This window comes from Amblyomma maculatum, chromosome 1 (assembly GCF_055883805.1).
Source record: "Amblyomma maculatum isolate TAMU_Amacu chromosome 1, ASM5588380v1, whole genome shotgun sequence".
In the NCBI taxonomy this organism is placed as follows: domain Eukaryota; kingdom Metazoa; phylum Arthropoda; class Arachnida; order Ixodida; family Ixodidae; genus Amblyomma; species Amblyomma maculatum.
This window is the reverse complement of record NC_139344.1, coordinates 63,920,526-63,946,529: the sequence shown is the minus strand read 5'-3', so window position 1 is coordinate 63,946,529 and position 26,004 is coordinate 63,920,526. Positions and strand designations below refer to the sequence as shown.

General features: G+C 43.1%; 1 pseudogene; it reads right to left on the bottom strand.

Annotated features, from left to right (window-relative positions):
• LOC146202678 (chitinase-3-like protein 2) overlaps positions 1 to 26,004 on the bottom strand; it is a 154,873-nt pseudogene that overhangs the window by 11,625 nt on the left and 117,244 nt on the right.

Genomic DNA, 26,004 nt, shown 5'->3' with positions numbered 1-26,004 from the left:
GCTTTCGATCAAAAATCGTTCTCGTTTTTCTAGCATCAAACGAACTGGATAAATATAAATAATGGTAGAAAAGATACACCACATGACTCGGCCTGCTCACCTCCTGTCTAACGTTTCAAAACTCGAAGAGCGCTTCCAAACGAATGCACACAAGACACCGCACAAGAGTTCAGCATATATATTGCTTCCCAGCGGCAAAGCAATAATTTCTATATTCTCTACTTTGACGACATAATGTGTTTCCTAAAACGGCTCCGCATGTTTATTCAGTTTAGTTTCAAGTGTGGTCTGGTCGTAACGACAAGCCTGGCCGCTATGTTCCGCAGCTTCAGATGCCAGCGCGGATAAAGAGAGAACGCAGACCAGGAAAGTCCGGCGTTATTTTGCTTTGTGTTCAAGGAATTCAATTCTCCGGCTGGGTAACAAGCCTCCGGCAGAGGTTCTCTGGCTATTGTTTTATATCGAGCTATGGCATCCCTGAACAATTCACTCTGGAGCTCGTCAGAGTAACATCTCAGCTGCCTCGAGCGATGGTGCGATTCCCGAGGGTTATTCAATTAGCCATAGCTCATATTTTCCCCGCTATCGCCGAGTCCAGTGTTTAAAGTTTGACATGATTCGAAGAAGGCGAGGCGCTTCGGTCTTTCTTTTGTGTCTTTTTTCTCTTATGTTTTGTATGCACCCGTTTGTGTCGGCAGTTTCATTCCGTTGAGGGACGATGCTCTCTCAAGATACAGTGATGCTGGAAACGAGCCCATTAGTGAGTGATTAAGAAATGATGAATAAACGGTATCTAGTCGTACTTATGCCAAGCACCGCTTTAACAGTTGCCCATAGAATGGCAACTTAAACTCCTGCTCCGACTACCAGCTTGGAAATAGAGAAAACGTGCGTTATAACTTCCTCGTGTATATGTGCCACACACAGTATACTGATATATTTAGAAACAATATCATTAAATACGCTAAATAAACGCGTTAGGTTGACGCCGGACATATATCCCCCTGCGTGTGCTCCAACGTTTGCTGGTACCTGCGACAGTGGAACGAAGGGCGCTGCGCATGCTGCACAGGATGCGCGAATTAGGCGAGGTGGCGCATGTGTTTTGAACATCGTTTTTCCCAGTGTTCTGTGCGGAATCACTTCCCGGTCGCAAGTCAGTTCTTGGGGGCGAGATGTATCTAAGCTGTTCATCTATATCAACGCATTGCGCGCCGCTAACGATTGGAGGACAGATTACGAATGCCCGTTGTTGTTTCTTTTTTCTTTTTTTTTCCTGACTCTTAACAGCAATGAACGAGCCGAAAGACGAACATTGCAGTGTTAGATTTTTTTTCTCAGCAATTATTGATAAGCGACAAAAAAAAAACAAAAAAAAACAATAGATTTCGAGTTAGGTGCCCTTCATTGTCTAGACCAGTTTTCTATCGCTTCAGAAAGTACAGCGTGCTATGCAGGTTACGAGGCATATAAAACAAAAAAGGAGCGCCTGATGCTCCAGCTCTGTGGCCTATCGGCAGACCCCTAACTGGCGGAAAAGTTCTTTGCAGGCTCCTAAATGTCGTTTACTTTGGTTCTCATACTCGTATGTCAGAAAGTGTTATACAGGGCTCATACGAAACTATGTGCGCAACGACTTGTTTCGAGGGCGTGCTACTACCTGGCCCGTAATTTTAAATACAAGTGAAGTGTAACTTAATACAAAAAAGGACATTTATTATGCGTACAATGCTGCTTTTTGTAAACAGCACATGTCCGTGGCTTAGTATCACTGTGCCTTCGTGTGTCTTTGTAATTGATCAAGAACAAAGAAAAAAAAATACAATATAACTCTTGCAGAAAGAAAATCACGATGTCTCTAGTTCTGTGCACGACAATCGCGGTTCTGCTTTACTAGCACAGCATCTCGGTGAAGCGTTCACTGCTTGCGTAAAGTTTCCGACCTCTGGTGGGCGCATGACACGAAAGTTTGGGAAAAATAGGTTTTGACTGGGCTTGGCTACGGGAGAAACGCGTGGGCCCTGTAGAAAACTGAAAACACATTTTCCCAACACACTCCTTATTGTCTGTGTATTGCTTGCCCTCTCTCTGTCATCCATTTTTTTTTTGTTAGTCGCCCATCTGCAAAACTGTTCATAATATAGCACGCTCCATCTTTTGTCAACACCCAAGATCTAAACGCGCCACGTGTGAAAAATATGTTGTTGGCAGGCAGCATCTTCCTTCTACTGGTAGCTGTTTTTTCACGCCGATGTTCTCAGACTATTCCTTAAACATCCCAGTTGCAAACCACACTGTGCACGGTGGGTGGACGCACCTTTTGAGGCCGTCCTGGAGGAAGTCGTACTTGGGCTGTTTGCTACGAATACTTGTAATCGTGCCATAAAGACCCACGAAGCCGCAGACAATGTCGTCTTAATACTGCACTTTGTGGTCCTCGATGGTGAAGCTTATAGCCGGGTGGTGCTCCGGTAGGTGCACCGACAGAAGACGAGTCTCCTTTCAGACCATGGGTCGCAACCCCGACGGCATACCCCCTTGAAACAGGTCGGACAGCACTACGAAGTTATCGGCGCCCTCCTCGCCGGTCAGCTCGTGTGCGGTTGTTCTGTAGTAGCGCCCGCAGAGGTTTACGTTATGGACGGCGGGCGGCAGAACGGCGCTCATTTAATGCTTATCAGTGGCGCTTACAGCGCTTATAGCTCTCGAAATAGGCTTCGAAAGGAAGATATAAGCTTTGGAATCTCACTCGCGAAAGTTCCATTTCACGCGTGGGTACGCTGTCCTCGTAGCAGTGCAATTATCACGAAAATAAAAGGTCGTGAACAAAAACGCACATGACTACTGAAACTTGCGGGCATGTTAATTTACTACGGCAAATGGGCGCATGCATGGATGGCATAGCCTTTAACGCGAATGAGGCGTGCAAGACTAAGACTTCAACAGCTGAAGTGATCCAAAAGAAAGGGGCTGGCTTATTTGCCAATCATTTAAGGCCTAGGAAGGAAACCGGTTGACGTTTCGAACGCTTTTACGGCAAAAGTCTGTTTTCAGGGATTCCTCGGCAGTGTCTGTCTGCACTCCAGCAATGAAATGAAGACGCGTGAAACAAAGAGATTAATCTGTTGTTTAATGTTTAATCAACCATGGCCCCAAACTTACGCCTTTTGGGAGCTATAAATGCGTGAGCTCGACAGGACTCAGTTCGCTCAGCACTGCAATGTCATTTGTGACGATTGCAAATAGTGCCCGGCTTCTTCGCTCATCCCCACTGCTTCCTTGCGTCCCCCTCCCCCCAGGTGTCATTAATAACTGACTTGCGCATTCGTGCTTTTGCACAAACAGGCATGAGCAGTACGGCAGTTTGCATTCATCGTATGAGACGAGCTCAGAGGGGAAGAAAAAAAAAAAGATGATGACATCGTATTTTCTGCCCTTCGCACTGCTCGCCTTCTTTTTTCTCCTATTGGAATAAAAATGAACCTCTCGCGGGAAAAGGCTTGAGTCGACTTCACATTTTTAATGGTGCGTTCCTGAAAATTCTCTTCCTAAATGAATATATAGTTTTTACTTCAAGGTCTTTTTCATCTCGATATGATCCATTATGGACAAAAAAGGAATAACCTGAACTAAGTCTGCGAAAATGGGCTTATGCGAAAGCGGAAGATCAGCACTATCAGAAATGTTCCTTTACATTCACTCCTTTCCGCTCATGTGTTGCTTTGGAGTATAGTTAGGACGAAGTGGATTTCTTGCATTTCTGGCCTCCGCAGCACTTCCAGCGCAAGGAAGTTGGGCTAAAGATTGTAATGAACGTATGCTTCATAGGATTTAAAAATTTAACCGCATTAGCGCCGTCCATTTAGGACAAGCTTTATTTAGGTTTTCAGTTGAAAACGGTGTAATGACTAGCCATAGGCTCATAGGGACTCTGTTTACTCTGGGGAGTTACTTAAGCTTGATAGATTATCTAAAAACCGCGGCAGTTCCCGATGACCTCACCCCCCACCCCGCACACACACCCTCCATCCGCTTCTAAGGATAGATAAATGTAATAGTTTCCAGCGGTTGTTTTGAATAGTGCAAAAGCTCAAAAACCTTAAATATTTAAAATATTGAACGCTGTTTTAGAAGACTTTCCTGGCCGCTCACATACACTTAAACCCTCTAATGCGCTAGCATTACCAGTATCTAATATAATTTCTTGCACCATACTTTGTGGCAATTATTTTTCACTCAGTCCAATAAAGTCAGTCTAGTCAGTCTCCTAAACTCAGTCCAGCTAAGTCGATAAAGTCAGTCAAGCAAGGTCAGTCCAGTGATGTTGGTCCAGTCTATCTTTTATTTCAATTAGTCCAGGTAGTCAATTACTCAGTCATTCAGTCAACCCAGAAACATCTGCCCATTCAGTAAGTCACTCTATTCGATCAGTCTAATCCACTTACAGCAGTCGCTCCTTCCAATCAGACAATTCATTTAGCAGGTTGGTCGGTCACTAAAGCAATCAATCAATCAATCCTTATTTGACTAAAAAAAACAAAAAAACAAAGGATGCCAGAAAACTGATGAGCTTGATTGCCTTCTGGGACCTAAACAAAAGTTTTTTAATATTTACTATTTGTCACTCTTTTTCTGCATGCAGCAGACAAGCCAGCTAGCAGACATTGTTCACCGCTTGTTGTGGAATCAAACGTAATGCTGATCAACTGCAAATGAGGCAAGAAAATTAATCAAGAAAATAAATTCAAGATACAGCTCGTCAATAATACTCGAGAAGTTTGAAATCACGCTTAAAATGAGATATTTTTAATGCTGATAGTGTGCTCTTGTAAACTGGGCGATGGAAATACGGAGAACGCTATAGATGAAGAGTCTGATGCCACAAGCTAGGAGAATTAAGCCACATACGTGTAGCTTGCACCTGCTGCGAAGGTTTAGACGTTTTGCACAGCATTTAAATTCATTCGTCATACAATTTGAAAACAAGACGAAACTTTTAACTTGCCACCGGAAATTACTATTGTATAGAATCAATAGTCCAAGCATGAGCACCAGAAACCCAAACGATATTGTCTAACCTTATAATGAATGGTCCTTCCTGACGAAGGTTTGTACCGCTGCCACACTCCTCGGAAGGGGCTTCCTCATATGCAGCGAGAACCGCCTGGCTCAGTGGTGTAGATTTTTGCTGCTGCTGTATATTCTAAAAATCGCATGTAAGCTACGCTGCGATAAAAAGAAAACGTTATGTTACGGATTCTAACACTTTTCCGAAACAGTGCGAAGGTCAACATGGCAATTTTAGAGCGATAGCTCAAATTTTTCCATGCCAATCCTCGAGGGTCACCTGGCTGGCCGATTTGACCTTTAAACAGTAGGAGCGCACATGATAGTCATGTGACGAGCCGCGCGCTAGCTGATCGTCTTGCCACAGTGAAGAGGAAAAGCGCACTTGTTAGCCACATGACATGCCGTGTGCCAGATATACTTGCCTCGCTGCTGTGAGGAGGATTGAGGTGAGTGCGAGAGTTCTCCTCGCAGTTGTAGTGGCGCTGAACCACGTTATATGTGACGACGCACGGCGCCTAATCATGTGATATAAAGTCTCTCAGACTTGAATTGCACCGGTTGCCCCAGTGCATCTGCAGCGGTGCCAAGCGGTCACGGGTGCGTGCAGTGCCAGTTCTGACACTGGTGTGCGACGGCAGCTGCCAAAACGCGTACGCAAGTGTAGGACTCTGCAACCTAGCAAGTGTAGAGAAAGCTGTGGTGAAAAGTGCCATTGGTTTGCAACAGTCTGCCGACACTTTTGCCACATTCAGTCCCTGGAAAAGCCAATCAAATTATATGAATATGCTTGTAGTCGGTATAGTGTGTTGTATGCCAAGTTAGGGGTCCAAAGGTCTACATGGCCTATGAGAGACGCCCTGACAGACCGAAGTGGTCGGGATTGGATCCCGCGACCTTTGGCTCAGCAGCCAATCATCATATTTGCTAAGCCTCCGCCAGAGTACCTTTAATTGTCACACAGTCAGGCGGGCGTCTGAGCACACCAGAATTCTAACCCAGAAGGACGCTTGTGAGTATATGCCCACCGGCGTACGCTACATTCACTCGGTGGTTACGCAATGCCAGAATGATGGGAGATGTTTTAAAGCCATCAGCCGTCTTCCGCAATCTACAAGAGGATATAATAATACGTTGGTCCTTTCTATTTGAACCATTTGTCTCTAAACCAACTAATGATACTAATGAGAACTATTGTAAAGTAGATTTGTTGAAATCGGAAATTTTCCCTCTCTCTTTTGAGGTGAAACAGTTGGTTTATATCAGTAAGTATTCTATTCTATCTGTAAGTTTCTTTGCATATGTTCAGCTGCGCGCAATAGAAATGAGAGCACTGATTTCATCGGTGAGTTTCATGTAGAAGCACACGTGGTTATTGCAGCTGATTTAATGCTTCTGGGCAGAAGAAACTCGAGATTTATTGGTTTTCGGCCCACTGTGGTGCACTGTACAAAGGCTATCACATGGCTACAAGCTGGCGTTAACTGCAAATGGTTCTGATATTTCTTTCACCAGTTCAGGTACTGCTTTTGCATGCAGCAGCTGCCTACCGAAGGCTCTATATCCGACCATGCTCATATTTTAGTATTACATCCCTCGTTATCGGTTTCGTACCTTGCACATGTTTTGGGAAACAAAATGTTATTTTTGAAAACGTAACTCGGAACATTTCTTTCTTTACGCTGTTCAAACTCTTGTTAATAGTTTAAGGATAAGTGAATGTGCAGAGAAAGGGAGGCCTCGGTATATGAACCTTGTTGGCCTCCGATAAAGATTCAGTATAGCACTTCTAGCAGAACATTGATTAAATAGTAATCTGACTATATATAATTTGGACAACGGGTAAAATTGTTTGAATTGCGAAATGAATAGTGTATGACAAGGCTGTAACGCCAGGGCCAGTGGAATCGCCGTATTTATGGTGTCGTTAGGGGTATTCGTGCATCCATCATGGATTTTCTTGTAGTAGAGCGGTAAGCTGGGCTAGTTGCTTAACATTCATCTTTTCCACGAAGGAGTTACTGCGCAAAGAAATACACGGACAAAATAAGAGTGGACAGGACGTGCGCAGACTCACAACTCTGAGTCTGCGCACGTCCTGTCCACTTCTTTTGTCCGTGTATTTTTAGCGCCATAACCCCTTCGTGGAAAAGATGAAGAATTTTATTTTTGTTTTTTCGTTGGGACAATAAAATTTTGGTGTACAGAAATTTCAAGTATTTGTTTACTTTTGGGACTAAATAGCACAAAAAAAGCTATCTGTGGGCAGTCTTACGGTGGAAGTGAAAGTGCAGATAAAGTCTGATTCCTTTTATCCAGTCTTCCGTTGTTGTTTTTTAGCATATCTGGAACTCCATTTCATTTATACTAGATATTTACAAATGACGACAGTATTCACATACCCAATGTATCAGATATCGACTGGTCTTCCAGCGATCCTCCCGAAAGAATTTTCACGAAAGGAAATCCAAGACAATCGCACCGATGCTTCTGGCAATCAGTGATACACGGCAGCCCACTTGTTTCCAGACGGCGGAAAATGTGCGGAAAGTTGTGGAAAATTGAAAGCTTTCACATCAGTGAGACGAGTTTTCGAAATGGAACTGACTTATTGAATTCCGCGAAATGACGTTTCAAACATATGTAATGCCCATTGTGGCTTTTATTCGACCACACCGCCAGAAAGGCGAAGTTCGAAAAGGATCGATACGCAATTTCAAGTGAGCGATGGAAAACAGGTGCATGCTGTTGCTTAAATGAAAGCGGTCTTCTTTTCTTCGTTCTTTTTTACCACCAACGTTGGAAGTACGGATGCCGCGAAAAGAAGGGAGCGCAAAGCTATTACGCGCGTTTTCTTTTTGCGGTGAGTCCGTTTGCTTCGACAAAACACAAAACAGAAGAGATAACTTTCTCTCCTTTAGTCGCGGCTGCTCATAAATACAGCGATTGCCAAAAATAAAAAGGCAGTCACAAAATGTTCCTCATATTGCTAGTACCATTCCATTTCAATCGATCGTCCTTTTCTCCCGTTTCGCACACGTTTTGACCCTTCAGGTTGTTTACTAAACGCTGGCCTCCACTTAGGCTCATACATTTATTTCACGGGAACCTTTGACATCCCCATCTAAAGCAAAAGTTTATAAAAAGCTAATACGTCTCTTATACTCAAAGGACTTGTAGAGCTGAAACTTTCGCGTGTAAAGGTACTCAAACGAAGGCGGAAAGAAAAAAATATTTTGCAACGTTCATTATAACAGAATATTTGCCTTTGCATGATTTTGCTTAGTATTGCATGTAACTTGCCATATCAATGCAAACAAAACTTGCCTGTCCACAGGCTAACATACAGGTATATACACCACAGGCGAACGCTAAAGAACCCTTGGCTGCATGGCAGAGCTGCAAAAGAAGCACCATGTGAGCAACTGTATACACGGTGGCGTGCAGCAAGTAAAAAAAAAAAAAATGGGGACACTTAAGCTACGCCTTTAGGGTTATGACGCACAATGAAAACGTTAATGGCTCCCGTTTGCGACTACTCGCTTAGTAACTAGTTTCTTAATGTGTGCATTTGTTGTCGCGCACGTACTGATTAGCTTACAGTCGCAGCCTACCACATTATGTGAAAGACTGCCCTACATGGATATAAACGTTCAAATTAGCCGTGTAAACCTGCTTGCATGGTCTAGGAGTTATATGTCTGATTCGGGATCCAAAGGTCTCGTAGCGTATGGTTTGGTTTGGTTTGCAGGGTTTAACGTCCCAAAGCGATTTAGGCTATGAGAGACGCAGTAGTGAAGGACTCGGGAAATTTCGACCACCTGGGGTTCTTTAACGTGTGGTGACATCTACACGACCGCCATTCCGTTTCGCCTCCATCGAAACGTAGCCGCCTGCGGTTGGGATCAAACCCGGGAACTCCGGCCCAGTAGTCGGGCGTCTTTACCACTGTACTACCCCGGCGGGGTCCCATAGGTTATGACTCTCATCTCACCATTCCACCCTGATTAGTTATCTGTGTTACTAACTTCTGCCAACTAGACTGCGTCCTGTTGTGTCATGATTTGTCACAAAATCCGTCGACCAATCAGTTCCGGTAAGGTGCCGTGCCAACTACCACCTGGCAAAAGCATGCACGTGATTTTTTATTCACTACACCGACAACGTCGACGCCGCCGTTTTCTCTGGAGAATGAGGCCTTGAATGCTGTCCCGATTAGAATGGCACCTTTTACCGATGTACAGAGAAGACGCATTGTATATATTGCATGCCAAGAAAATAGCTTCACATCGCCGGTTTGCGCCACGCTGCTTGAATTTTTCCAGTAAAGGTAGGTCTTTTATGGAGCATAAGTGTGCAGGGAACAAAGGAAACAAAAAAAAAGCCGCTTATTTATTTTATTATCACACGATCGTAATAACTTTGCAACGTCTGACACCGTCCTTCCACAATAGATTGCCGGGCAGAAACCTGCTGAATAAAATACGGGAACCGCGGAATGGCTATCACGCTCCATGAACTGGTGCATTTTTGCGCGTACGGCCTGCACTTTCATTTTAGCTCTGTCTATATACTAACACGTCTGACACCTACTCAGTTTTGTGCAGCTAATAGTGTACATCATCATCACCATCATCATCCGCAGGACTATACCCATTGCCGGGCGAAGGGATGTCCCATGCTTATACAATTTATCTCTGTTTATCCACTTGACCCCTGCATCCACGTGACCCCTGCGAATTTCTTAACCTCTTCCACCCACCTAATTTTCTGCCACCCCCTTCTCCGCCTATCTACTCTTGGAATTCAATTGGCTACTTTTAGAGACCATCGATTGTCTTCTCTTCATGCTACAGTGCTGCCATGCCCATTTCTTCTTAATTTCAACTAGATTGTCAGTAACTTCAGTTATTTCTTTGACCCCTCTGTGCGCTTACTATCTCTTAACGTTACACCTACCATTTTTCATTCCACAGCCTTCTGCGTTGTCGTCAACTTAAGTAGAACCCTTTTCGTTAACCTCCATGTTTCATCCCCATAAGCGAGTAGTTGTAGGATGCAACTGTTATATACACTTTTCTCTTGAGCAATACCGGTAAGCTGCTAGTCATAATGTTTGAGCACCTTCCAAATGCGTTCCATTCCAATCTTATTCTTCTAGTTATTTCCCCTTCGTGGTCCGGATCTGCGGTCACTACCTGTCCTAAGCTGATATATTCGCCTACCGCTTCCACAGTTTCGCTACCTATTTTAAACTGCTGTTCCTTTCCCAAGCTGTTCAACATTGCTGGTGTTCGGGATCGAACTTCAGTACTCCGGCACACTAGTCGGTCATTTAACCACTGTACCACCGCGGCGGGACAAGAACGCATACTTATTCCATAATTTGGCGCTTCTCTCTTGTGAGTATGAGAGCAAGTTTCGACTCTTAACTTTGGCCTTTAAGAGGAGAGGTCATAAAAACTGCCAGCGAGTCGCTGGTGAAACAAGAGATGAAAGACAATGCGTGGCGGGGTATGGCGCACTCTTAAAAAAAAAAAAGGAGTTGGACGTGCGGAATCACAACAATTCGACTCCTTTCTGCCACTTTGTGACTCTTGCTGGCATGGAAGGAGTCATATAAGAAATCAGTGGTGGCAACCCCCTTCGCTGCGGGACTCTGACGCCCCCTATGGCCCGAACGCTGTCACGGCCAAAGACGGCATGGAGCATGTGATACGGCAGCTAAAACATAATCGGCAAGCAAAGCCTTTCGAAGGAGGTTATAAAAAGTCAAAGGAAAAAGCTCACTTCATATATGTCACACGTCTAACAAATCAACGTCTTTTTCTAACTCTTAGACTCATTTTTTCATGAAAATAGGCTTATCGAACTTGCACTACGCCTGGTACGGTTCAATACAAACCAAAACCACGTAATAACGGCCGCTCCTTAGATTTCAGGCAGGTTTGAATCAAGTAATGACGCTAATCACTGTACGCTCCCTCATATCTGTTGTTATAGCCTTAGCAGCATGAACGAAGGTTTTAAGTAATTGGGAATCCAGCCAAAATTGAATGGAAAAGTTTCGTAATCAATTGTCTTCCGCTTTATCGGGTGATCCACGTGAATGCTGGTATATTGTATAATGTCCTGCGCATTATTACAAAAACAGAAAAGAATAACAATTTGATGACTTCTATTTCAGTGTGCTCTAATAGCACACAGCCCATGAGCATTTTTGCATTTCCACTTTAATGAATATGTGGCCGCTGCGGCCGTGGTAGAACCCACAGCCTTGGAATCAGTAGCCGACTGCCAAATCCAGTGCGTGAAGTGCAGACTAGGAAGAATGTAGTGCGTTTAAAAATCCATTTCTGCGTTCGTAGCAGCCGCATGCACATGGGTGCTTTTGTTTAATGGCATAAAATGTTTTGATACGCGCTTCAGGAACCATAGCTTTATTCTTTCATATCTATATATTTAAGGTGGCTTTTATTCGTACTTTTTTGCACAAAATTACTTATTTAAAGTGCCCTTAAAGCACTTGTGTTGTGTTGGGTTTAGTGGCGCATAAGCAACTGAGGCTATAGTGCACCATCTGCATTACAAGGTTTAAATGCACGGCTTCTTCCTCGTGTTCTCTTGCGACCCAATGCATTCGTTCTTTCTCGTCCCTCAGTAGCTCTGCGGTAGCTTCGGCGCTGCAATCGTTCTTAGATCTTGCCATTAACTTTACCTCTCCTGACTATATTCATAGTTACACCCCCCCCCCCCCCCCCTTGCGCAGCCGCACCATTCACGTGCATCATCTCATTTGATCTTGATAATTTACATCCCATATTTTCTCCAGTTAAACCTGCTTTCTCACGCTATGCCTATAAATCACATATTTTTTTTTCATTCTCAGTTTAATCAAGACGTCATGACCAGAGTGTGTTTCTGAGAATGGCCTTGACGAATCTCCCCTCGGTAGTTTGACACAATTGTGTGCTGCTGCTTGGCGATCCTGTTAGCTGTGCAGGTGTCTTTCTTGTGGCGTTGGTTCTTCTGAAAATTTTTATTCTTTGGTTATCCGAGTATTGATGCGCGTAACCAGAACTCGCCAGCAGCTGACAGTGGCGTAGCAAAAATATTTGTAGGCATCTGCCACGGATTCAAGCTTTCGTAATGTAACTATGATGCCTAAATGCATAGCGAAAACCATTCACACGCTCTAGATGGTATATAAATAAATAACATATTTTTCGGTTCATTATATGCCTTGTTGAGATAACCGGCCGTCACCGTATTCATTTTAACGCGCCATCACAGTAATCTCTCACTGAAAATACAAGAAAGCTGTCCGTCTTTGCGGCAAAATAAATTATGAAATATAGAGAACGAATTTTATGCATTCTTGTGTATTTAGGCGCTTGTGTCTACTATTTTCTCTCGACATGTTCATGAAAATAATTATTACTGCTCGAAACTTTACAGACTGTGAGATTAATACATTCAATAATCAACTCAGGTTTCGCGCTAGCTCAGAGAAACCAAGATTTACTGAAATTCTTAAACAACCTGAAAAAATAAATTTGCGTGTCTTCCCCACAGCCACGTCACGGGAACGCATAGGGCCTGGGGAAAATATAGCGAGATACAAAAAGAAAGGGTCTAACGACTCTCCATACACCGAGCACTCTTCTCCTTTCAGACCAACTTAGTGACAGAAGTTGGTCACTTCTGTCACTACTGATTCATGTCAGCGGTAACGCTGTGATCGCTAGAATGTTTAATGCCGCCTTCTGCGATGTCGTTGCTTATGGAACTGAAATGGCACTTGAACCTTCCAAAATAGAGCACGCTATGCCACCACTCATATCTTCGTCGGTTATTTTGTCGTTAACTGAAAACAGGAAATTGTTATCGCCACAGGCGTTGGCAATATATGACAATATATATTTACTCGGAGCTACGTGAAGCAACCGTTATTTTCGCACAATTCAGGGCGGTGTCATTCCGTTTCGCTTCACATTCAGCACACATGTGACAGCCAAGCTGGAGGCTATTCAGCGACAGAGACTCGAACCGACGACATATGTACCCCCCGTCGTATGCCGTTCATTTTAGGTTTGAGATCACGTTCTACGTGACGCTGGCGGTAACACAAGACGTTCCACGTTCACCGCTATGGTTTCGGGTGGCGCTGGTGAACACTCTCAAGGCTCGTACAGAGGCAACGTTAATACCCAAGAAAGTAGCAGGTGGGACAGCGGCCGATGTAGCTCAGTAGGAAGAGCACCGGACGCGATATTCGGAGGTCGTTGGTTCGGTTCCCGCCATCGGCACGTTGTTTTTCCTTCTACTTTGTGTTTAATTATCTTTCCCCTAAACAGATTACATTACTAATTTATGTGATTACCTAAGAAAAAAATTTAAAAAAAGACATAAAGTACAATCCCCAATGCTTTCCTTGGCCTCGCCGACTGTTGGGTTCTTTCCTATATGTATTACAACGAGCACCCTCATTTCCCCTTCATTTATCTGCTTGTAGCTTACGGGGGTCACGGTTCTGGCAGTCATGAAGCCATAGCTAGCGTAAGAGGGTTCTACTATACAGCTTCCGCCCTCACTCTTGATCACGTTTTACGTGACGCTGGCGGTAACACAGGATGTTCCACGTCCACCGCTATGGTTTAGGGTGGCGCTGGTGAACACTCTCACGGGAAACAAGGAACACCGAGTGGCAAAGAAAGCACAGGTATCTCAGGAGGAAATCGACCAAAAATGGGAATCATACCGACAAAAGAAACTTAAGGTACAGGCCCTCGTCCAAAGTAAAATAAACCGGTCCACCGATCGCTGGATGGCTGACATACACGATGCCACTAGAGGCGGAGAAAGAAAATTCTAGAACCATATAAACTGGCTAGGGAAGAAGAATCAAAGAAAGCAGGATCAGATTCAAGATAACGAGGAAATTGTTTAAAGGGAGGCAACGCAGTGAACTACATTACATCAATTATAGCCGAGTCATTTAAGAGTGACGATAGGGTAATCTCCGCAAATCAGGAAGCAACGCAAGGTAGCAGAATACAAAGCAACTTAGAACTGAGCAATGTAAACTGTAAAATGGCAGAAAAAATATTCCTAAAAACACATCTACAGGAATAGATAGAATTCCGATCAAGCTGATTAATGAACTTGGTCCAAAAAGTAAGGAAACTTTCTTAAAAGCTCTGGAAACAGTCATAACAAATAAGCAAATTCCGGACAGCTGGCGGCAGAGTAAAATGAATTTGATTTATAAAGGGAAAGGAGAAAGGATGCACATAAAATCCTACAGGCCGATTACCATAACATCTGTTATGTACAGGTTGCCCATGTAGGCGGTGAAATTAAAGGCGCAAGCATGGGTAGAAAGTAACCAGATACTCAGCGAACTTCAGAACGGCTTTAGAAATGGTAGGCGCTTAGATGATAGCCTGTTCGTGCTTACCAAATGCATCGAAATATCTAGAGTGGAAAATAGACCTTTGTATTTGGCCTTCCTGGACATAAACGGGGCGTACGACAACGTGAACAGGGAACTCCTGTGGAACATATTAAAAGAAGAAGGTATCGGTGAGGAGACAATAGAGTTCCTGCAGGAAATATACCGGGATAACAAAGTAGAAATTACATGGGAAGGGATAAGAAGTACGGACGATGTCAAAGTATGCAAATGATTAAGACAAGGCAGTCCTCTATCACCGCTGCTGTTCATGCTTTATGTGATAAACATAGAACGGAGGATACAAGACAGTAACCTAGGTTTTAACCTGTCATATAGATTAGGTGGAAAAGCGGTATAGCAGCGCCTCCCCGGTTTGATGTATGCAGACGATATTGTGCTGCTAGCTGAGAGTCTGGAAGAATTGCAAACTCTAGTTAAGTATTGCGGAGACAAAGAAGACGCTCTATGCTTCAGTTTTAGCACAGTTAAGTCGGGTCTGATGATTGATGATTTTCAACGGCTCAGCTGATCAGGGTCTTAAAATACAAGGCCATGAAATACCCAGAGTAGAAGAATATAAATATCTGGGGGTATGGGTAAACGAAGGATTGGCATACATTGGAAAGAATGAGCAATCACTTAAGGCCAAAGGGCGAAGAAATGTCGGGATAATGAAGCATAGTGCATTGTGGGGATACAACAGGTATGAGGTTTTGAGGGGTATTTGGAAAGAAATTACGGTGCCCGGACTTACTTTCGGAAATGCGGTTTTGTGCCTAAAATCAGAGGTACAGTCGACATTAGAAATAAATCAGAGAGCCGTTGGACGATTAGCACTAGGTGCCCACGGCAAAATCACAAATGAGGCGGTACAGGGAGATATGGGCTGGACATCTTTCGAAGTACGGTAAGCTCAGAGTAAAATATTATATGAGGAACTCCTGAAGAAATTGGACAGTAACAGATGGGCAGCTAAAGTATTTAAATACCTGTACTTAAAAAGCGTTGACTCACAATGGAGGAAAGGAACTAGGAAACTAACTGGTAAGTATGCTAGTCACAAGGACGGAGAAATAAAGAGCATTAAGCTACAAGTGAAAACCACAGAAGGCAAAAATTGGATAAATTCGATGGCAAAGAAACAGAGTGTGGAATTATACCGAAAGTGGAAAATGCAGATCAGGAAGGAAGCTTTCTTTGATAACTCAAGAGGCAGTGCCCTACTTTTTGAAGCTAGATCAGGGTGCCTTAGAACACGCAGCTACAGAAAGAATTTTAACAATGAAGATGACGCATGTGCTGTATGTGGTAACTCCAGTGAAACAATTGACCATATTATACTCGAATATAATGGTATCCATCCGGAAGTTGATGCAGGCGCAGTCACTGTTCCTGAAGCTCTGGGGTTTAGAGAACAGTGGCCGGGTGAATAAACAGGCTGTGGAAACTAGCAAAAAACGACTGGAAGATTGGTGACTTAGAAGCAGAGAAGCGGCATAATGTGAGTAATGCAGAAACAAAAATTTAATAAATAGATTGATGGTTTAGTTAACCAATCTAAAACAATATTTAAGATATAGGGAGAAAAATGAGCATGATAGCTACTGCTACCACCCCGTTTGAAAAGGGACGCTCCTATATTCCATCTCTCCTTCCATCCATCCAAGGCTCGTACACAGGGAACGTTAATACCCAAGAAAGTAGCAGGTGGGACAGCGGCCGATGTGGCTCAGTTGGAAGAGCACCGGACGCGATATTCGGAGATCGTGGGTTTGGTTCCCACCATCGGAACGTTGTTTTTCCTTCTACTTTGTGTTTAAGTATCTTTCCCCTAAACCGATTACATTACTAATTTATGGGATTACCTAATAAAAAATAAAAAAAAAGACATAAAGTACAATCGCCAATACTTTCCTTGGCCTCGCCGACTGTTGGTTTCTTTCCTTCTTGTCGGAGAAAGTGTGACAGATACTGCGCCTTTCCTCCAGACGTCTCATCTTGTCTAGTGTTCCTGCCATCTGCAATCCCACACTTGAACGCGCGCCAAGGAACGCCAAGCGACAGCCACCGCAAAAGCGGGGCACACTTTGTCCACGACTGTATGAGCCAATAAAGGCTTTCGCCCTGATAGAACAATAAGGTCCAGTATTATCTGCCAGACTAAAAAACTGTAATATATTGAATGACCGTGGCAGGACCCCTTTAAGGCGATGCTTAATCTTCATATTTTTTTAAGGCGAAAGCCTCTAAGGGTTCATGTTGTCGTGGACCAAATGTGTCCCGTTTTTGCGGCGGCTTTGATTGGCCGAGGTGGGATGCGTCCCTGCCATCTGCAATGCCACTCTTGAACGCGCGCCAAGGAATGCCACGCGACAGGAGCGATGGTGTACTGTCCAAACGCACACGTGTCGCAGAAAGTGTGACAGATACGGCGCCTTTCCTTTCTTGTGCACCAATTATAATCATATGTAACACTGCAAAGAATTCCGACAAGAGGCTAACGATGGGAGGCAAATTATAGATAAGAAGGGTAGGCTTTCCCCATTCTCCTCTTAAGAGACATCTAAGAGATCCTCTAATTTTTTTGCTTTCTCTCATAATATGTGATGCCATGTTAATAGATTAAAAGCCATGAGCCACTGTAGTAAATCTCTGACATCAAAAATATAACTGGCTCATTTTCAAAAACAGACTCTCCCATTTTTTTTTTTTTTGCGAAGTTTATTGCCTCAAGGCATAAAAGGAATGTTATGATGGATGAAGGGTGTGGTCAAATAAATGAAAAAAGGTTGGTTGATGCAATTAAATCGAGGAGTGAACGATGATGCGGTCCCTGTGTCCAAACAGCATATGACTGCGGATTATGGGAGGAGAGGCTAGCTGCCACCAGGTGCCGGATCCGCGTTGGCTTCAACGCTGGACAATCCCACAGTAGGTGATGGATGTCAGCTTCTATATTTCTTGACTTGCAGATGGGGCACCCAAGGTGTGGATATAAATACCGAAATTGTGGCCACTTTCGGATCACTGCTGGTGTTAGGGCCACCCCAACTCTAATCCTCCGAAGCGCCACCTCCTCTGCACGGGTTAGACAGGGGGGAGGCTTACCGTACACGGAGGTATAAGAGCACGTGTACGGCGCCGGAGGTGCTCCTTTCTTGTTAAAAGCAGGGTGGCATTGTCCAATTCTCCCATTTTTGTTCGTGTAGCAGAGCGCGTTCCGTGCGTTGACGTCTTGGCCATTTTGATGAGCTAGCGGCTTTGTAGGAGCGCTTCTTCTTGTACGTTTTACACTTTTCGTTATGCCGTAATCCCATTTAGAGAGCAATTTAGAGTAAAAAACTTCGAGGCCCCTGAAGTCTGCCTTAGTGGTGAATTGCAAAACCATTAGCGTTTTTTGCTTCTTATGATCCTGAACTACGTGAAACTAATTTGTCAAGTGACTCCAATGGGACATCATCAATCGTTGCAAGTGATCTCAACCCCGTCACATTTATTTGTCACGTGACTTCGGCGGGGCGTCATCACGTTTTGAAAGGCATTCTAAAACGCTTTCATTCCTACCTTTATGTTAGAGGAGATGTAACTTGCGAGGACGTTTCTAGAGGCTAGTTAATTGGGGCATTACTGAATTTGATTTTCATCGCGGAAAGACAGCACAAGCCATTTCTCGGCTTTGGAGTGGCGTGGACAGGATCTGTGGACAGGATTTCTGGACAGAGCGTGTCCGCACGAACTGTCAATAAAGAAAAAAAACATTGCTGCCACTGTATTTCGAAGCCACGTCATATAGAAGTCGCAGTGTAATGTGTATTTTTTTTTTTCGAAAAACGGCTTAGGGGTTAGGGGCGGGGTTGGGGGCGGGGTTGGTAGACTCGTCAGTCCTCACGCAGGAGCTCTCGTAACTTCATCCAATACATACATAAAACCTCAGAGCTCTTGTATTTATGATGTCAAGACGTTGTACATTGCAGCGAACCAGTTTGCCTTCCTCAAGTGACTTATATGGACAATAATTAGATTGGAAAGTAATACAATTCTATTCTACTTCCGCCGAAACTGACTCGTTTTACTATTCGTCGTAGGGCTCAAAGCAGCCATGCCACCGTCATGTCACCGTCAAGATGTGCGAGCTTGTCCGCATGCTGGACGAACTAAAGGTTTATGAAAAGAAATGTAAAAAAGAAGCGTTTTTGGAAACTAACGGCAACAATGCCACACTTTTCTTTGCTCTAACGGTAGCTTTTATTAAACGTGTTTAGCTTGCAATATGAATTTATCCGTATCCATTAAATTCCTATGTCTCTGCCTGTCTCTCTCTCCCTCTCTGATCTGCCAGGCTTCTTCAAATCTGTTGATTTGTAGTGTCTCGGCATCAACCCTTGTTGAAAATTTTCAGTTTCCTCTATTACATTATAATGTTTCATTATTATAGTGATCTACGTGTGATTTATTATTACATCAATGCTTGTTCTTTGCTGCGATAATCCTTATTAATGTAAAAGTATATTTCCTTTTCAGCGTTCTGAAGGGCTGGCTGCGTTGGTGTCCACTGATTTACCACTTCTTAATCAGATCCTTGCCAGTCAGCCATGGCAAAAAGCGAATCTCGCGCGTTTTGATTGCGTAATGTTGGGTGATTGAAAACATATCAAGAGTTAAAAAAAAAACACCTTGGCAAGAAGGAACACGGAAAACTCAAGAGAACTAACTCTTCATCGCGAGCTGCCTGTTGACATGTAACAAATAGCGCTAGAGGAATGGCGTAGAGAGCTACTTTGAAGAGTCGTAAGGAATCCAGGTCCTCGATGCCTCCTTTAGCGCAGTCATCACGGATTGTTGCGAGGCTACCGAATTCATGCGACACCTCTGCCAAGCATGTAACCATTCTTTGCTTTCGACACTTCGGATTTTTTTTACTGGGGAGAACTCTTGTTGCAGTCAGTTAACAGATTTTTTTTCTTTTTTTTTCTGTCTTTCTTTTCTTTTTCTTTCTTCCTTTTTCTTTCTTTCTGCCTTTTTTTTTCTTTCTTTCATTTTTTCTTTTATTCCAGGCATTTCATTTCGTTACAGATATGCATTGGGAGATGAGAAAAAAGACAGAATTCGCGAAAAAGGCTGGTGAATGCCTGGAAAAGAACTGAATTGCGCTTCACTACAGTCCGTATTCTGTTTTCATAAACATGCTGAGTACACTTATTGGAAGTCATGTTGGCAAGCGCGAACACGGTACGTATCGGCAGCTTATCGGCGCCGGCACAGCAGCAGACGATGCGGTGGCCGGTGTCGCTCTGTCACTTTCTTTCTTTCTTTCTTTCTTTCTTTCTTTCTTTCTTTCTTTCTTTCTTTCTTTCTTTCTTTCTTTCTTTCTTTCTTTCTTTCTTTCTTTCTTTCTTTCTTTCTTTCTTTCTTTCTATATTTCTTTCTGTCTTTCTTCCTTTCTTTTTTTTCTGTCTTTCTTTCCTCTTTTCTTTCTTTTTTTCCGTTCACTTTTCCTTTCTTTTTTTCTGTCTTTCTGTCCTCTTTTGTTTCTTTTTTCCGTTCACTTTTCCTTTCTTTCTTTCTTCCTTTCTTTCTTTCCTTCTTTCTTTCTTTCTTTCTTTCATTTCGTTACAGATACGCATTGGCAGATGCGAAAAAGGGCAGAATCTTGCCTGACGAGGCAGTGCTGCCGTGGCTGATAGATGCTCAAGCAGCTAAAGTTAATCAACGGGAAAGCAGTCGAATAGAGCGAACTGAGATAACAGACTAACGGTTAGGAATTCGGGGCAAAAACGAAACAGAGAGATGTACAGAGTCGGTAAAGAGACGTGAAGACAAATAGTAGTGTAAGGAAAAACCGTTTCAGATCATAGCGGCACTTTTGTGAAAGAAAGGACATGGAAGAAGAAGAGGCTTCCGGTTTGTGACGGAACACTACTGCGTAACACCCCATGAAATTTGGGTACCACGTGACGCGCCTTGGACATCGACATTACCCCCATTAGCTATTTTGACGTCAAATCGATGTAATTGCCTCTAAATAATTAACTAATTACTCCGCATGCACCAAAGTTGTCTTATAACTCGTTTCGTTCGAACGTAATCATGACGATAAACTTCTGGTGACAGGGCCTTGAAACCATACCTGATGTCTGATTGACTTAAATGGCTATAATTAAGTATTTACTCTGCATGAATGACATACCCGACATCTGATTGAGTTAACTGGCTCCAATTAAGTAAATAATTAGCCTGCACGATCCCAATGTTTTCCACGGCGAGATTTTTACGTCCTCTATCTAGCGCAGCTATTCGTTTTCTTATCACTTTTTGTTCGAACGTAATCCTACAGACCATCTTCTGGTGACAGGACCTTGAAGGCATACCCTTTTAATGCTTAGGCATTAAAAAAAAATAACTGAGGTTCGTTTCTTGTTGGCGCAAAACCCAGTTTGCCCCTGCGCCTCACTTCTGCGTACGACAGGTTGCTTTATTCCCTCTACTCTCCCCGTGCTTTCAAGAGCACTCCCCCACCCCTCCACACACACACACACATACCGATAAAGCTTCTAAATGCATACTTCATCCAGATGCTCAGGATTTAGCTCCTAGTTCCAGGACAGGCTCAGTCAATACGTTATAAAGAAAAGAACCACCACGGAATGGGAATCTACATCAAGCAGCTAGCCGGCCTTACTTCCATTGTACTAGACGACACAACTCGCACATTGCCGTAGGAAGGAGCAAGAAGCATTGGGCCGATCATTCGTTTCGCACGGTTTATGCACGGCTTTCATAACTTACGAGAGCGTCTCGAGGGCCATATATTGCGGAGAGAAGCTCTATCTCCAGCTTTCATGGACGTAATCCTATCTGTCGGTTGCACACTACAGTTTTTCCGAGAGGTGTTTCTACGGTGCTTTTGCTTTTTGCAAACTGTCCTCTCAACTTATTTAATACTTTAGCAAACCGAAACCATTCATCTGAATGATCTTCAAGGCAGCAGGGAACACGAAAAAACAACTCGAGTGATTTAATAATAAGAAACACAAACCTTTTGCGTGGTAAGGACGCCAGTTTTTGCTCTTGGTGATTTGTCGAGTTTTAGGTCACACCTGCACTCGAGCAACCACTGCTGCCGACCACTATTCTCAGCGCGTTGTGCTAAATATCACGAGAGTTTGTTATGGTAAATGGAGAAGAAATATTTTTGTGGCTGTAAACAGAGCGAATGCTTGCAGTCATTCCCCCCCCCCCCCCCCCCCATTGTAAAAATCTTTCAGAAAATAATACAAAATAGAGCGCCATAAAAAAGCTCTTGGTCCACTGGATTTTTAAACAAACTTTAGCCGTCGACCTTTTATTCTGGACTCCTAAAGAAGGTGAAAATAGAAACTAAGCTTCCTGTATGCTTTGTTTGGTATAATCTACATGATCTTGCAAGGTAACGGTGATGAGGCAGTCTAGAAGGAAGATGTGGTTGCTTGCGCAAAATCCTTCATTGGGATTACCGATCAATGAAGAATAAATTGATGGCCTCTCATAATTTTGCCCTGTTTTGCGACCACGATGAAGTTTCTAGATGAGGCACTTAAAGTACCCACGATAATCTCGAACTCCGTAGAACAAGCAGCGCAGCTGAAATCATTCCAAAGAAATCTGGACGTCTCTGGCGTGACCATGCAGGAGGTGAGTGCTAGGCCAGCAGCTTTGGCCAGAAAACATGAACAAATAAACATCACGGAGCTTTGCCGCAATATTACAGAGATACATGCAAAGTTTGAGGTTACACAGGTATTTAACAAGTGTCTTTCAGACAGTGCAGTGTGCGGCAGTGGCGGGTTTACAAAGAAAAATTGGTCTTAAGAGAACGTTTTTGTTTCCACTTCGTAGTTTCTGCGGAAGCTGTATAGCATTCCTTTGTAGCCGTATAGCTGCGCTTGAGCACATCGTAACGCGTAATCACTCTCTTATTATAAATCTACTCCAGCCCTTAACACCATTCCAGAGTAAAAGGGTGCATCAGAAACTAACGGAGTCTTGTTACCTCTACAAGGTTTAGGTAAAGTTTGTTATGCCGCCCTAGGCCGAAGACGCCTAATGATGCGCTTAACAAGTGTTTTGGTGCATATCATAAAGCTGCAGAAGAGAAGTTTGTCAAGAAATTGCTCCAAATCGCTTCATTAACTATATCAGGGCTGTCCTTGTCTAGGTGCCCTCACGGACGAAGCATCACGAGCATCACGCACACAATACAATATTACGGCAAAGGGATGTGGTTGTGACGATAACTAGGAAAATTCGTTTCATATCTAAGATAGCTAGTCGGCGCAACTTCAGGTTTGCCACCAGCATGCATTTACAACTTTATTTCCTGCTCTGGCGCAGCATCAACAGGAAAATTAGAATAGCTCGGCCACTCGTTACACAATAGACATATTTTTGTACTGGTCCACGTTGAGGGGAATTAACCGTTGTACACTACAACTCAAATACATTTTTAGAAAACTCATCGCGTCTACTTCAGTTTGTTTTAAGCTGATTATCACCGGAAACACGACACGTACTAAGCAACATTCGTTAACAGCAATAGTCGTCAGGGCTATTTATTTATTTATTTTATTTGTTTGGAATATGCTGCAGTCTCGGAAGAGAAATATCAAGCAAGTGGAAAAGTACAGAAACGATACAGGTCAGCGCTTCAGAAAAAGTACTTGAAACGCGAGCTTGATTCAACAGAAGCACGAAAAGCCTTACTTGAAGGAAAGGAAAAGTTCAAAAGGAAGCTCGAACCTAGGGCCGGTCCAATATTTTTTTAAAAACAGTTTTTTTTTAGCGACGTATGACTTTCCTTCGTAGCTGTATAATTTCACTTTGGTGGATGCTGATGAATAATCGTTCTCTTTATATTTTTATGCTGCCTATTTAGAACAAATAACAGAGTGCGTTATACAAAGGATTGGCGAATTCCTTATAAGGCCCATATGAAGACGCTACGCTGTTTCCCAGCAGTTAAGGCGTTATAACGCCTTAAATCATAGAATTTGTTTTAGCATGGTTAATTTCCAGACGATCGCGGTAACCAAAGCATAGGATACAATCTAAATCTGCTTCACAGAGAGAATCAGTTGATTTTTAAGTGTACATTATAGTAGTATTGTCAGCATAAACAAGTTGTTAATATAAGCAAAGATTATTAATGTTGTTACAAAACAGCAGGCCAAGTATCGAACCTTGCAGTGCTTGTTTGTTAGTGAATTTAAATTTGGAATGTATACGGCTGAGACTACCGACAAAGCGTCGACCACGTTGACTATAGTTCTAAGCTTGTCGACTGAATTATTTAGAGTACTCGAGGCAAATGATTTAGTTAGGTCAATGAATACGTATACATTAGAGCATCCGTGAGGAGCGCATGTTTTAAACTTGTCAACGAAGGCAACTAAGGCTAAACTGGTTGGGTAACCAGCTCGATAACCTGACTGACGCTTAGACAAGAAGCAAGTTTTTTTTAATAGTTTGTTTCGCGTCTCTCAGTATCTTTTGAATAACCTTGCTAGAAGAGCGTAAGATCACAATGGGGCGCTAACTCCCTTCGGTCTCCCTTCTTGAAAACAACTTGAACTCGGTCTCCCTTCTTGAAAACAGAGCTAACTTTTCACAAAGATTAAGGAAGGAAAGGCCGAGCAATGAGGTTTGCGATTCGTTAAACATTCAGCGAGGGAATGTTATCCAGGCCAGCAATATAGTTGTTGTTTTCTTTTTCGCTAATAACGGCAAATATTTCGTCATATGTTAAAGGAAATGATATCGTGAGTTCGGTTTTGTTTTTAGGGGTTTAACGTCCCAAAGCGACTCAGGCTATGAGAGACGCCACAGTGGAGGTCCCCGGAAATTTCAACCACTTGGGGTTCTTCAACGTTCACTGACATCGCACAGTACACAGAAGCCTTGCTCTCCATCGAGAAGTGGCTGCCGCAGCCGCGATGAACCGGTGTGCTTGAAATCAGCAGTAGACCGCGCTAACCACGGAGCCACTGAGGCAGGTGTAAATGACGAGGACCTGGATGACCAACTACAGGTTTTCTCTAGCAAGACATCAGGAGCTTTACGAACAAAATATTGTTATACGCGTTTCACAATGGCCAGTGGGTACTTACATAGTTTACCAGATGATGTGCGCGAGTTCGTGATGGGAGGCTCATATGCATTTTGATTTAAAAACGCATGCACTGTTTGCCATTCATTCTAAACTTGCTGGAAGCTTGGGTAATTTTAAATTCGTAATATGTATTCTTAGCCTGCTTTTTTTTTTTTTTTTCAAACATAGTAGTCTATTCAACAGACTGCTGAGTTTGAAAGTTGGTATCAAATTTGGTGATTAAGCGGAGGGTTTTAAGTCTTTTATTTGAAGATTTTTTTTTTTACTCATGTCGGCAAATTTGTAAGCCATTATTCAGGTGCTGTGTGGAACAGAGAACTTCGTTTTACGTTTCACATTCAGACATGAGTCATTTAGACATTTTTTATGGAGAATGAAAACTCGTCAAGAGCATTTAAAGAAAGCATGTCAAAGCTATATCTGATGGATCAGATAACAGTTTCACTGCTGACCAATCTTGGTTAGCTTTACGTGGGGTGAATATTTGCTGGGTGATAACAGCTTTGGTTGAAGATGAAAAGAATTAACCGAGAATATCAGGACGAACAAAAATAGGATCTCCTCATGTGGACACAAAATTTGTCACGATATGTATGGTCAATGACTGCGCTTGTATCTATAGGCCTGCATCTATCAGGTACTACGCTTCGAAACCGTAACGAAGTGATTCGAGAATGTAACCAATAAAATATTTCCAGCATTTGTTGCAAAAGGTATTATTTTCATTTAAAATGCGTATGTTAATGTTTCTTTGATGTGCAAAATATTTTAGACGGCAGCTAAGCAAAAGACAAAATCTTATCGGTAAAAAAGAGGAGGACAGATGCGGCCTATAATTCATTGTTGCTTTTATTGGGCACTCTTCTGGCTTAGGTTATAAGGAAAAGTTAGAGTTCTTGAACATGCACTGACATCCCATAGTCCATGGGCGCCTCGCCGTTCGCCCCAATAAAAAAGCGGCCGCCATGGCTGAGATTGAATCCGCGTACTCAGGATAAGCAGTAGATCACCCTAACCACTGAGCCACCAAAGCGGAGCTGGGAGCCGAAAAATGTGAATTCAAACTCCCTACTAGCTTGCAACTGAAAGACTGGGTCATGATCTCCCTCGCCAGTTAATGATGGCGGAAATTGCAGCACGATCATGATACCCAGACGACCGATTGCAGTATTCGGGCATGAATGAAGGGGTGTAAAAAAAAAGTTTTTTTTTTATTATTTATAACTTGTTTCTGTAATGAAAGTAGCAGAACGTGAGTCCTGGAGACGTCGAGAGCGCGTTAACCTCAAATTTTTTTACCGCACTTCTCTTATTGAAGTAGGTCACTGTTTAAAAG